General features: G+C 42.1%; 1 long non-coding RNA gene across 1 annotated transcript in view; it reads right to left on the reverse strand.

Annotated features, from left to right (window-relative positions):
* Window positions 1–6,557, reverse strand: part of LOC308479179 — a 119,263-nt gene extending 112,706 nt beyond the window's left edge. Inside the window, exon 1 of the long non-coding RNA XR_013987530.1 lies at window positions 6,236–6,557. This is a non-coding gene — a long non-coding RNA (uncharacterized lncRNA). The remainder of the gene's footprint in view (window positions 1–6,235) is intronic.
* Window positions 6,558–10,186: the final 3,629 nt, after the last annotated feature.

A 10,186-nucleotide genomic window follows, 5' to 3' on the forward strand; every position in this document is an offset into this window, starting at 1 on the left:
ACAGTACTTTTATTAACAGTAATCATAAAAAATACTGTCTGATAAACACTTCAAATCAAATGATGATAATGATTTTATTATTTGTACCCCGCCCATCTGACTGGGTTGGCCCAGCCACTTGGGGCAGCTTATAGCAGATATAAAAACATAATAAAACGTCAAAGATTAAAAACTTCCCTATACAGGGCTGCCATCCAATATCTCCTAAAAGTTGTACAGTGGTACCTTGGGTTACATACGCTTCAGGTTACAGACTCCGCTAACCCAGAAATAGTACCTCGGGTTAAGAACTTTGCTTCAGGATGAGAACAAAAATCGTGCTCCAGCGGTGCGGCAGAAGCAGGAGGCCCCATTAGCTAAAGTGATGCTTCAGGTTAAGAACAGTTTCAGGTTAAGAACGGACCTCCAGAATGAATTAAGTACTTAACCTCCTTGATATCTCCTTGATATCTGATGGGAAGGTGTTCCACAAGTTGGGCACCACTACTAAGAAATTACCCTGCCTGGTTTCTTGTTAAAATCACTTTTCACATTGAGGGAACCACCAGAAAGCCCTTGTAGCTGGACCTTAGTGTCTGGGCTGAACGATGGGGATAGAGACGCTCCTTCAGGTATTTATTTAGTTAATCTAACTAAGGGTGCAATCAAGGGACTAAGTCTACCCCACTCCTGCAGGTAAACCCCAGAGAATTGTCCTGTAAATGTTGCTGCACTACCACAGACTAACCCAACAAGCTCTCAGACAAAAAAAACTGTAGGGTTTTGGGAGGAGGAGATTGCATAAGATTAAAAAGCAATTAGTTAACGTATCATAATGGTAGGCTATTCCCATATAATATTAATATGTATGTAGTGCTTTAGAGTGTTCAAAGCAATTCACATCCATTATCTCAGTCAGTGAGCCTTCCAAGAACTGTATAAGGCATTATTACTCCTATTCTGAGGAAGGGTGGCTGAAGCTGAGACAGAGTGGTTTATCTAAGGACCACCTAGTGGTTCATTAATCAGATTTTGAGATCTGAACCAGAGACATCCAAGCCAGCCCACTTAGGTACCGTTGCACCAGCTCTCTGTAATGGCTGGTTACTAAAATGAATAATTAATTACCTTCCAATTTACTTGTTATATTGGATGTAAGGAATGTGTCAGTTTAAACAACAACAAAAAAACCCACCTTGTGGCTTACTCATATGTAAGCATATCTTAGAGTGTGATGTTAGGCAGTATTTCATAGTGTTAAGAAGAGCTAGCAATATTCTTTTGGGGGGGGTATTATTCTTAAGCCTACCATAAATATGATGGACTTGGGATGTATAATGGTGTGGATTATAAAAGCAGAGATGAAGTATATACAACAATAAAAACAGAAAGATGCAAGGAAAAAACACACACAGTAAAAGGTGTCTACAAAAATAACTTTACAGCAAAAAGGGGAGAGATTCTTATGTGTGTTGAATATTGTGATTCCAAGAACTCCTCTCAGAAACACAGCTCAGTGAGAAAGGAGACAACTCCAAGGGGTCTGGACTATGAGAGATTTCCAGTGTAAGGACAGCTTACATTTCTGGGCCGGGGGTGGCAATTGTGGCCTGGCCACAGCTGAATGCAGGCAGCCATCCAGTTCCTGTGGGGCCGTAGGAGGACACAGGAGCTTGCCTGTGATGCAGCCAATCGTGGGCAAGCAGGGGGGACAGAGCTTGGAGGGCGGGCCAGATGGAAGACTACAGGCCCTGTTTTCCCTCTGGTCCACTCCTTGAGATTATAAGTAGGGACTGCCTGCACCTGGCAACACAGTCAGTGTGGGATTTTGTCACTTGAAGAAGAGCTCCTGGGCCTCCAAAGCAGCTGAAGACACAACAAGCAGAATCAGTGGTGGAGCAACTGGGGCTTTGGAAGAGGCTGAGCTCAGATGGAAGCTGATGGGCCATAGCACCTCCCCAAATGGCGATCTTGGAAGGGTCACCCTGATTTGATGTATGTCACAAGGCTATGGTGTCTATGAAGATGCCATGTTCTGAAACACAAAACTCACATAAAGTAAGTGGCATTTTCCACTTATTTAACAATCCTACCAGACATATCTAAGATATTAAACCATCCCTGGGCTGCCTTAAATGGGGCATGTTTTAAAATGTATTTTTTTAACTGGAAGAAGTTATTCTAATGTCTCATCCTTCCAATGCAACGGGCAGAGTTCTTTACAAAATATCTCAACTAAGCAGCCAGATTCACCCAGTCCTAAATCTGTCAAACACTGGCTTGAGAAAAAAAATACACCACCCTATGAGAATTAATGAGCCTGGAACCAGCCCTAATTAGCCGCACTGACACCATTTGAATTAATAATTATAAATATACATTAGATCCACTCACAATATTATGAATATTTATCATGATCTGTAATCACATAGAAACCAAAAAGGCAAAAATCCAGCACAAGAGCATATGATGGCAGCCAGCTCTCTCCCTCTCACTTGATGCATTTATTGTAATTAGCTCTTCAAATCACATCTCACAGGATTTACTCACATCACCAAGCTTAGCACAGGAAGAGCTAGTTTCTACATACTAACTTTTCCTTCCACAGCTTTTTTTTTTTTTTAAAAAAAACTTTATTCACTTAAATGGGTTTCAGTGATTAATTAGACCATAGCAAAGCCACCTGAGAGAGCCGTTTCAAATCAGTCCCCGGGTAGAAGCTACCGAAAACCATTCTGGATTGCAGGTGTGATCTTTGAAAGCTGCTTTCAGTACACTTTGAATTAATTGCATGAAAACATCCATGCCACCAGGACCGTGCAGCAGTGGTGTGAAGACGAGTCTCCCCACGACTTGGCCAAACCACACAGAGAGTGACTTTCATATATCACAGGAGCTACACAGAGAGTTCATATGGAGACAATTGTTGGCAGACACCATACAGCATTTAAATTGGTCCTCAGTTCTCAAAGGTTACTATAAACAGATTATTTTTCTTTGGCCATTCTGTATGATTAAAGAAAGAAACCTTGGATTTTCCCATTTTCCCATTACTGGTAAAGCAATATCCAGTCCCCACACAAATGGTGAGGGGAGTAGACTTGCTGCAGGGAAAATAGCCTTGGTGTGTGATATCCCATATCACACTGTGATGAACAGCAGGATAGAAACATTTTAAATCTCAGGGGCTGCTGCCCCTGGCTTACACTGCTCACCAACCCCACCTGCCCCCCACTCCCATGACCCCCTGCCAATCCTCATCTCTCAGAGCTCACCCCACCCCCTCACAGCTTGCACAACCCCCTCACCCTCTCTTCCAAATTAGTCAGTCTTATGATTAAGAACTTGCACAACAGACTCTCCAAGTGTTTTCCAGGGACATCCCAGATTTAGAGAAGCAGTCCCAATTTCTGATTTGATCCCGGAATGTCCCAATTTCCCTTAGGATGTCCCTATTTTCAATGGAGAAATGTTGGAGGGTATTGAGTTATCCGACCCCTGAGCCATCTGAAGGCAATCCTGTATAGAGAAGCGTTTTTTTAAAAAAAGTTTAATGTTTTATTATATAGTTGGAAGCTGCCCAGAGTAGCTGGGGCAACCCAGTCATTCAGGTGTCATTGTTTTCCATCGTTTCCTCCCACTTGTTCAGGAAATGAGAACTCTCTCTTCCCCTAAGTTAGTGGTGTTTCCTTTCACTTAACAGAAATGGGCAAAATGGGCAAAATAACACTGAAAGTCCAGCTATCCCTGTGCTTTCCCATGATCCAGCAGATGCTATTCTTACCCAAAGAGAAGTTGCTTGAATTATTAATGGTTTCCAACAGCTCAGCTTGAAATAATTTAGCATTTGAAAGAGAAAAGTCACCCTCATTATTCAAAGTGCAGAAACATTTTGGTTATTAAAAGTACCAAAAAAAGAAAAAGAAAATCCGTACAATTTGTCTTTCTCTCTCCAGATTCCAACAGCAGAATGAGAGTGGGAGAAACCTTTCTGGTGATTAATTGATAAGATACAATAGAAAGGATAAGTCCACAGGTTGCATTTAAGCTCAAGACCAGCTCATTTGTTCCTCTGGTGCCTTTACAAGATGTTTAATATTTGCAATATGAGACTGCTTAATTTGCCCGGAGGTTTGTGGTTAGGGCTGGTCACATTTTTCATTGGGAATGAATTTTTAGATAAATGTAACACACTGGCAAGAATTGCATTCTCCCAGTAATGGCTGGATCACTGGGGGCACAGTGTGAGTGAATACAATTACTCCTTGAGTTCACACGACAGTGATCTTGGCAGTGGTGTAACATTGGACTAAAGAGCTGGGAGTGGAGAGAAGCCATGACTCTAGCTAGTGGCATCACAGTTCGGCTCATTAACTGGTAGAATTAAAAAATGTAGCCAACCTACACAGGATTCTCTGACTTTTAGTGGTGTTAAGTGAAGGCACCCTGTGTACTTGACTCAACAGTATATGTATATGCAGGAGTTAAACATTCACTTCTGAACAGCAACAGCATATTTTGCTATTCTGCAAACCAAAGAACTCTGTTTCAACATTTTAGGGCATGACTTCAGGTCTGAAAACTAATCAAGATCAGGATTTTGTATATAGATAGATGATAGATAGATAGATGATAGATAGATATTTAATTTAGTTGAATTAGCTGCCCCTGTGATCCAAATGTGAACAATTATGAGGATAAGAATTTGTATTTGTATTTTTTGCAATATAGGAAACAGTCAAGAACAGGTGAAGAACATAAATTTCACTGCCTAGTTCTCTTCATGAAGTGGGGCTAGGATATTGAGTAAGAATACCCTTCTCCTTAGAGGCTCTCTTAAATCCCTGCTTGATTATAAACATTGCTTAGCAATGAACCATTTGGGTTCAACAATGCTAGGGAAATTCTATCATGTAAATTCTGCTCCTTTGAACCAGTGGCTGATCACCACCAAATAGAATACCTCGCTCACAGAAGTTTCCATTAGCAAAAAATGCTGAAATAACAGAATGTGTGAAGTGCTAGATGTGTTATCATGTACTACTTTCTGCAATATCCATTAGATGAGTGTTGTCACCATCATTCCCTCCCCCACACCCCTTTTCATTTCTTCTCAAACCTTACAAATAATTTTGTAGATTTGATTGCACATTTTTTAAAAATAAAAAAGGTATGGACGAACCCACCTTTGTCTAAATTTACTCATGACAATTGAAAAAGCGCCTTAATATGAAATAATCATAATTGGCCCAGGGTTCCCGATTGCAAGGGAGATTCCTGTCAGTGGAAAGCTGCCCGTTCAGTGGGTGAGGACTGTTAGCAAAGTCACTTAAATAGTGTGGATGCAGTCCAAAGAGAAAATAAATTCTGATAGCACATTACTGAGAAAAACTGAGCAAAGACAGTGTCTAAATTGAGGAGAAAGAAACAGGAACATTTTGTCTTGTAAACAGCAGGGAGACATTGAACTAAACATACAAGGAAAAAACTCTCTCAGAACTACACAGCCAATGAGGTTATGTGCTACCTCATCAAGCATCATGCTGCTTTGCCTGGTTACTAAGCAACACCACCATCTCTGCTCTCTTGGTTAGCTGACTTACTGATTAGCTCTTGGATTACAAACTGAATGATCCCTGCTTTTGCACTTCAAGCAATGGCAACACTTTCATGTCCTGTTTGCTAACTTCCAGAAACACCTGGCTTTCTTCTGTTGGAAACAAAATGCTGGCCTAGATGGACCTTGGCCTGATTCTGTTTTTATGGTTTTCTGCGACAGCACACAGGAACCTTCCTCATTCTACATCAGAGGCCATGTTCTAAACTCTATGACATGACTGCAGCCCATGAGATTTTCTAACTCCTACTTTCCACATTGATTAGACATTTCTTCCTGTGCATCATTCATGATACTTGCTCAGAATATTACTTTGATATTTGTCACAAATAGCTCTGGAAAGATTTGCTTATGCCATATAACTGTGCCCACTTGTTAGATTTTGCAACTAATCAGGTAGCCAGAGTTTTATTTACATTTTGCATCTGCATTGCTATTTGTGAAATGGTCAAACCAATTACTGTGCTGGATGGATAACGAAGCGATGGATATTCCACTTTGCTTTGTCGGGCTCTGCAGCTCTGTGCTCGTAAAAATAACTGAAGCTGCATAATTATAAGCAGGCGTTCTTATATCATTTTGTGAGCTCCTAACAGTTCTTTAGGGACGTGGGTGGCACTGTGGGTAAAACCTCAGCACCTAGGACTTGCTGATCGTATGGTCGGCGGTTCGAATCCCCGCGGCGGGGTGCGCTCCCGTCGTTTGGTCCCAGTGCCTGCCAACCTAGCAGTTCGAAAGCACCCCCGGGTGCAAGTAGATAAATAGGGACCACTTACCAGCGGGAAGGTAAACGGCGTTCCGTGTGCTGCGCTGGCTCGCCAGATGCAGCTTGTCACGCTGGCCACGTGACCCGGAAGTGTCTGCGGACAGCGCTGGCTCCCGGCCTCTAGAGTGAGATGAGCGCACAACCCTAGAGTCTGGCAAGACTGGCCCGTATGGGCAGGGGTATCTTTACCTTTACCTTTAACAGTTCTTTAGTCTGCCTTTAACTGCACAAGCAACATTGCCAGATATGCATTATATGAAAGAGCCAATACTGTCTCTTGTTTGTATTTTAGGGCTGCCATATTCTGAAGAGCAAAAAAGAGGACACATTTGCCAACCTCTAGTTTTAGCTATGGATCTCTATGACGACTCTCATTTTACATAGCCATGAGAAAGCAGGTGTGTCCTGGAAAAAGAGGATATATGGCAACCTTAATTGTATTTCCTTTATATTTGTAACTAATTTTAAACACCCCCCCCCCGAGCTATGTGTGCCTGTGCTTCCTGTGTCATAGCACTGCAAGCTGCAAGAGGTCGATCACACATTTTAATATTAACCTCCTTTAAAAAAACAACAATAAACAAGCAAGCTTTACATGCATGTTCTGGAATGCCTCTCCCAATATGAACCTATCCAGATCCTTAGATCTTCTCTAGGCCACTCCTTTGATCAGAGCTCAGGGGACGATAGCAGGAGAGAGGGTCCTTTGGGTTGTGGCTCCTCATTTGTGGAATGCGGTGAGGTCCATCTGGCCCCTTCACCAAAATCTTTTCAGCACCAGGCAATGTATGTATTATGTAATGCATTAGTATGCTTTTAAATATGTTGTAAGTTGCTCGGAGATCTTTTTGTGTAACTAGGCAACTAACAAGTTTAATGAATAAACAACAATATAGAGAACTTATGTGTGCAGGGATTTTTTTATTTTATTTCTTATTTTGCATGAGGGAGCATTCAAGCATGAAATCCTCTACTGTAGTTTGAAGTGGTACTTTCCAGCAAGAGCTGTGTCAACTAGAATTTTGCCAATCGTGTAGTTCTCCGCTAACTTCTCATGAGTTGTCCTTACATGTCTCTCCTCTATACTTCCTTGCCTAATGTGCTGTGAGACTTTAATTAAGGAGTTTTATTAAGTGTTGCCATTTTGCATTTACAGAAAAATTGATAAGACTCTATGAGAGTGCAAAAATCTAGCATTATATTTGCAGAAATGCTTCTCCTGGCTCTTTCCATTATTGCTCATTTTCATGAGGGGTTTTTTTTTTTTTTGGTAGGTTGCTTTGAAACTTTGTTGTCCTGTGTCCTTCAGAATCTCTTAGGCTCATCTAACCACTTTTTAAACTTCACAACTACATCAGAAATGAGGGGAATAAAATATTTATTATTGCTATTATCAGTGACTACACACAGAAGTGTTCCTCTGTCCTTGGCTTGCTTATCAATGATTCCTTGTTGAGAAGAATCGCTTATGGACAGGTCAAAGCACCCCCCCAAAAAAGCTGGAAAACAAAGGACAAAAGAAAGAGGGAATATTAGTGTGTATTTTGATCAGGAAGGTCATTGGTATCGTCTAGTACGTGAAGAGCCAAAGTCATCTTCCAAAGGAAATCTGTATCTCCTTCTTTCATCAACCCTCAGCAATGTCTCCTTCAGCTTCTCTGATGTGGGACAGGGCAGGGCAGGGCAAGGCCAGGGATGTCCAGATATACCAGTAGGTGTACCAGCTTGGAAATGGAGGACATTAGAACATGAAAGGAGCCGGCTGGGTCAGGCCAGTGACTCATCTAGGCCACCGTTTTGTTTTCACAGTGGCCAGATGCGAATGGGAAACCCACAAGCAAGAACTGAGTCCAACTTCACTCTCCCCTCATGTGGTTTCTTGCCACTAGTATTCAGAAGCATATAGCCTTCAAAAGTGGACAAAGAACATAGCCATGAGGGTTGGTAGCCAACAACAGCCATGCCCTACATGTTTTTATCTAATTCTCTTTGAACCTCCATCCCAGTTGGTAGAAGAAGAAGAAGAGTTTGGATTTGATATCCCGCTTTATCACTACCCGAAGGAGTCTCAAAGCGGCTAACATTCTCCTTTCCCTTCCTCCCCCACAACAAACACTCTGTGAGGTGAGTGGGGCTGAGAGACTTCAGAGAAGTGTGACTGGCCCAAGGTCACCCAGCAGCTGCATGTGGAGGAGCGGAGATGCGAACCCGGTTCCCCAGATTACGAATCTACCCCTCTTAACCACTACACCACACTGGCTCTCGTAGACGTTGTTGCTTCTTGCGGAAGATAAACTATGCACGGTGTTAACAAGTAATTTATTTGGCCTGTCCTTAATCTCCCAAGACTCAACTTCTTTGGATGGGCCTGGGTTCTAGATTATTCTGAGAGAAGATAAACCTTTCTCTTTCTATTTTCTCCACACCATGCCTAAGGATGTACAATTCTGTCATATCACCCTTCACTTGCTTTTTCTCTGAACTAAAAAACCCCCAAATGTTGTAACCTTTCCTCATCTGGGAGTTGTTCCACCTACGTGATCATTTTAGTGGTCCTATTTTGAGCCTTTGACAAATCTACAAGATCCTTTCTGAGGTAAGGCTACCAGAACTATGCACAATATTCCAGGCCCACCCACCCCCCCACTGTAACCATATTGCCCCAACACCACCTACATCCTGCCCCAACCCCCTTCTACGTAAGCAGCAGGGATGCTGGTGTCAGGAGGGCGGCTCCATACCAGCACACACACCATTACTGAGTTCAGCCTTCGCAAACTGATGCCTTCCAGATGTTTTGGGCTCCAATTCCCATCAGCCTCAGGCAGCATAGCTATGCTGTCTGGAGTTCATGGGCATTGTGGTCCAAAACATCTGGAGAGCAGGAATTTGGAGGAGGCTGCTGTGGTGTGTTTCAATGTTGCCATCAAAGCAAAACAATTTACTGGGAGTTTGTCACTATTCTTAAACTTGACTGCTTTGCAGACATCTCTCTTTTTAATTTGTTTGTTTACTTATTATTTAGAATTTTCTTCCTTGCTTCAGCCCTCCCCCCCAAAAGACTCTTGGAATAGCTTGCAATTAAGCATCATAATGAAATCAAAGTAAAAACAATCAGAACACAATAACACAATTAATTCAGTTTAAAACATTTATCTAAAAATACCAAACTATAATCAATCATGAAAAAGCCAATTTAAGATTAAGACAACTTTTCTGATCAGTTCTGCCCCCTCCCCCCATTGAATATAGTTTGGCATTTTAAGATAAGAATCTTTGTGGGGTGTTTTCTGCACCAGTTGCAGCTTCCTTACCGGTAGGGATGTCAGAGAAATCCAGCAAAAACAGAAACAGGAGTGGAAATTGTCGTTGCTCTCTTCTTCATCCCACCCAGAAGGAAAATTAACTCAATGAAAATAATTGTTATTTGCTGTTGTTGCATCCAGTCTGCAAATGATAACTGCACCTCCCCACCATTTGCATTGTGTTTCCTTTGTGCTGAAATGAATGGGGTGCAATTATGTACAGAGAACATAGCTTATGAATAACACACACACACACACACACACACACAGAGAGAGAGAGAGAGAGAGAGAGAGAGAGATGCTCCTTTGGAAAATGGAAAAGCAGCCCATCTCTCACCCTCAATTTGTGGATAATTTCCTCCCACCCCCTGGCTTTTGTCTTCTCATAGTCTAATAGCACTTCAAATAGCAATCTCAACATGTTGCCTGTTTATCATAGCTGGGCTATTAGCCCCTGGCTTGGATGCAAACCAGGGACTAGCTTAAAACAGGAGAGTGCAAAGGCAAGGGAGCTGTATT

Source organism: Podarcis pityusensis (genome assembly GCF_964106645.2).
Source record: "Podarcis pityusensis genome assembly, chromosome: 6".
Lineage (NCBI taxonomy): Eukaryota > Metazoa > Chordata > Lepidosauria > Squamata > Lacertidae > Podarcis > Podarcis pityusensis.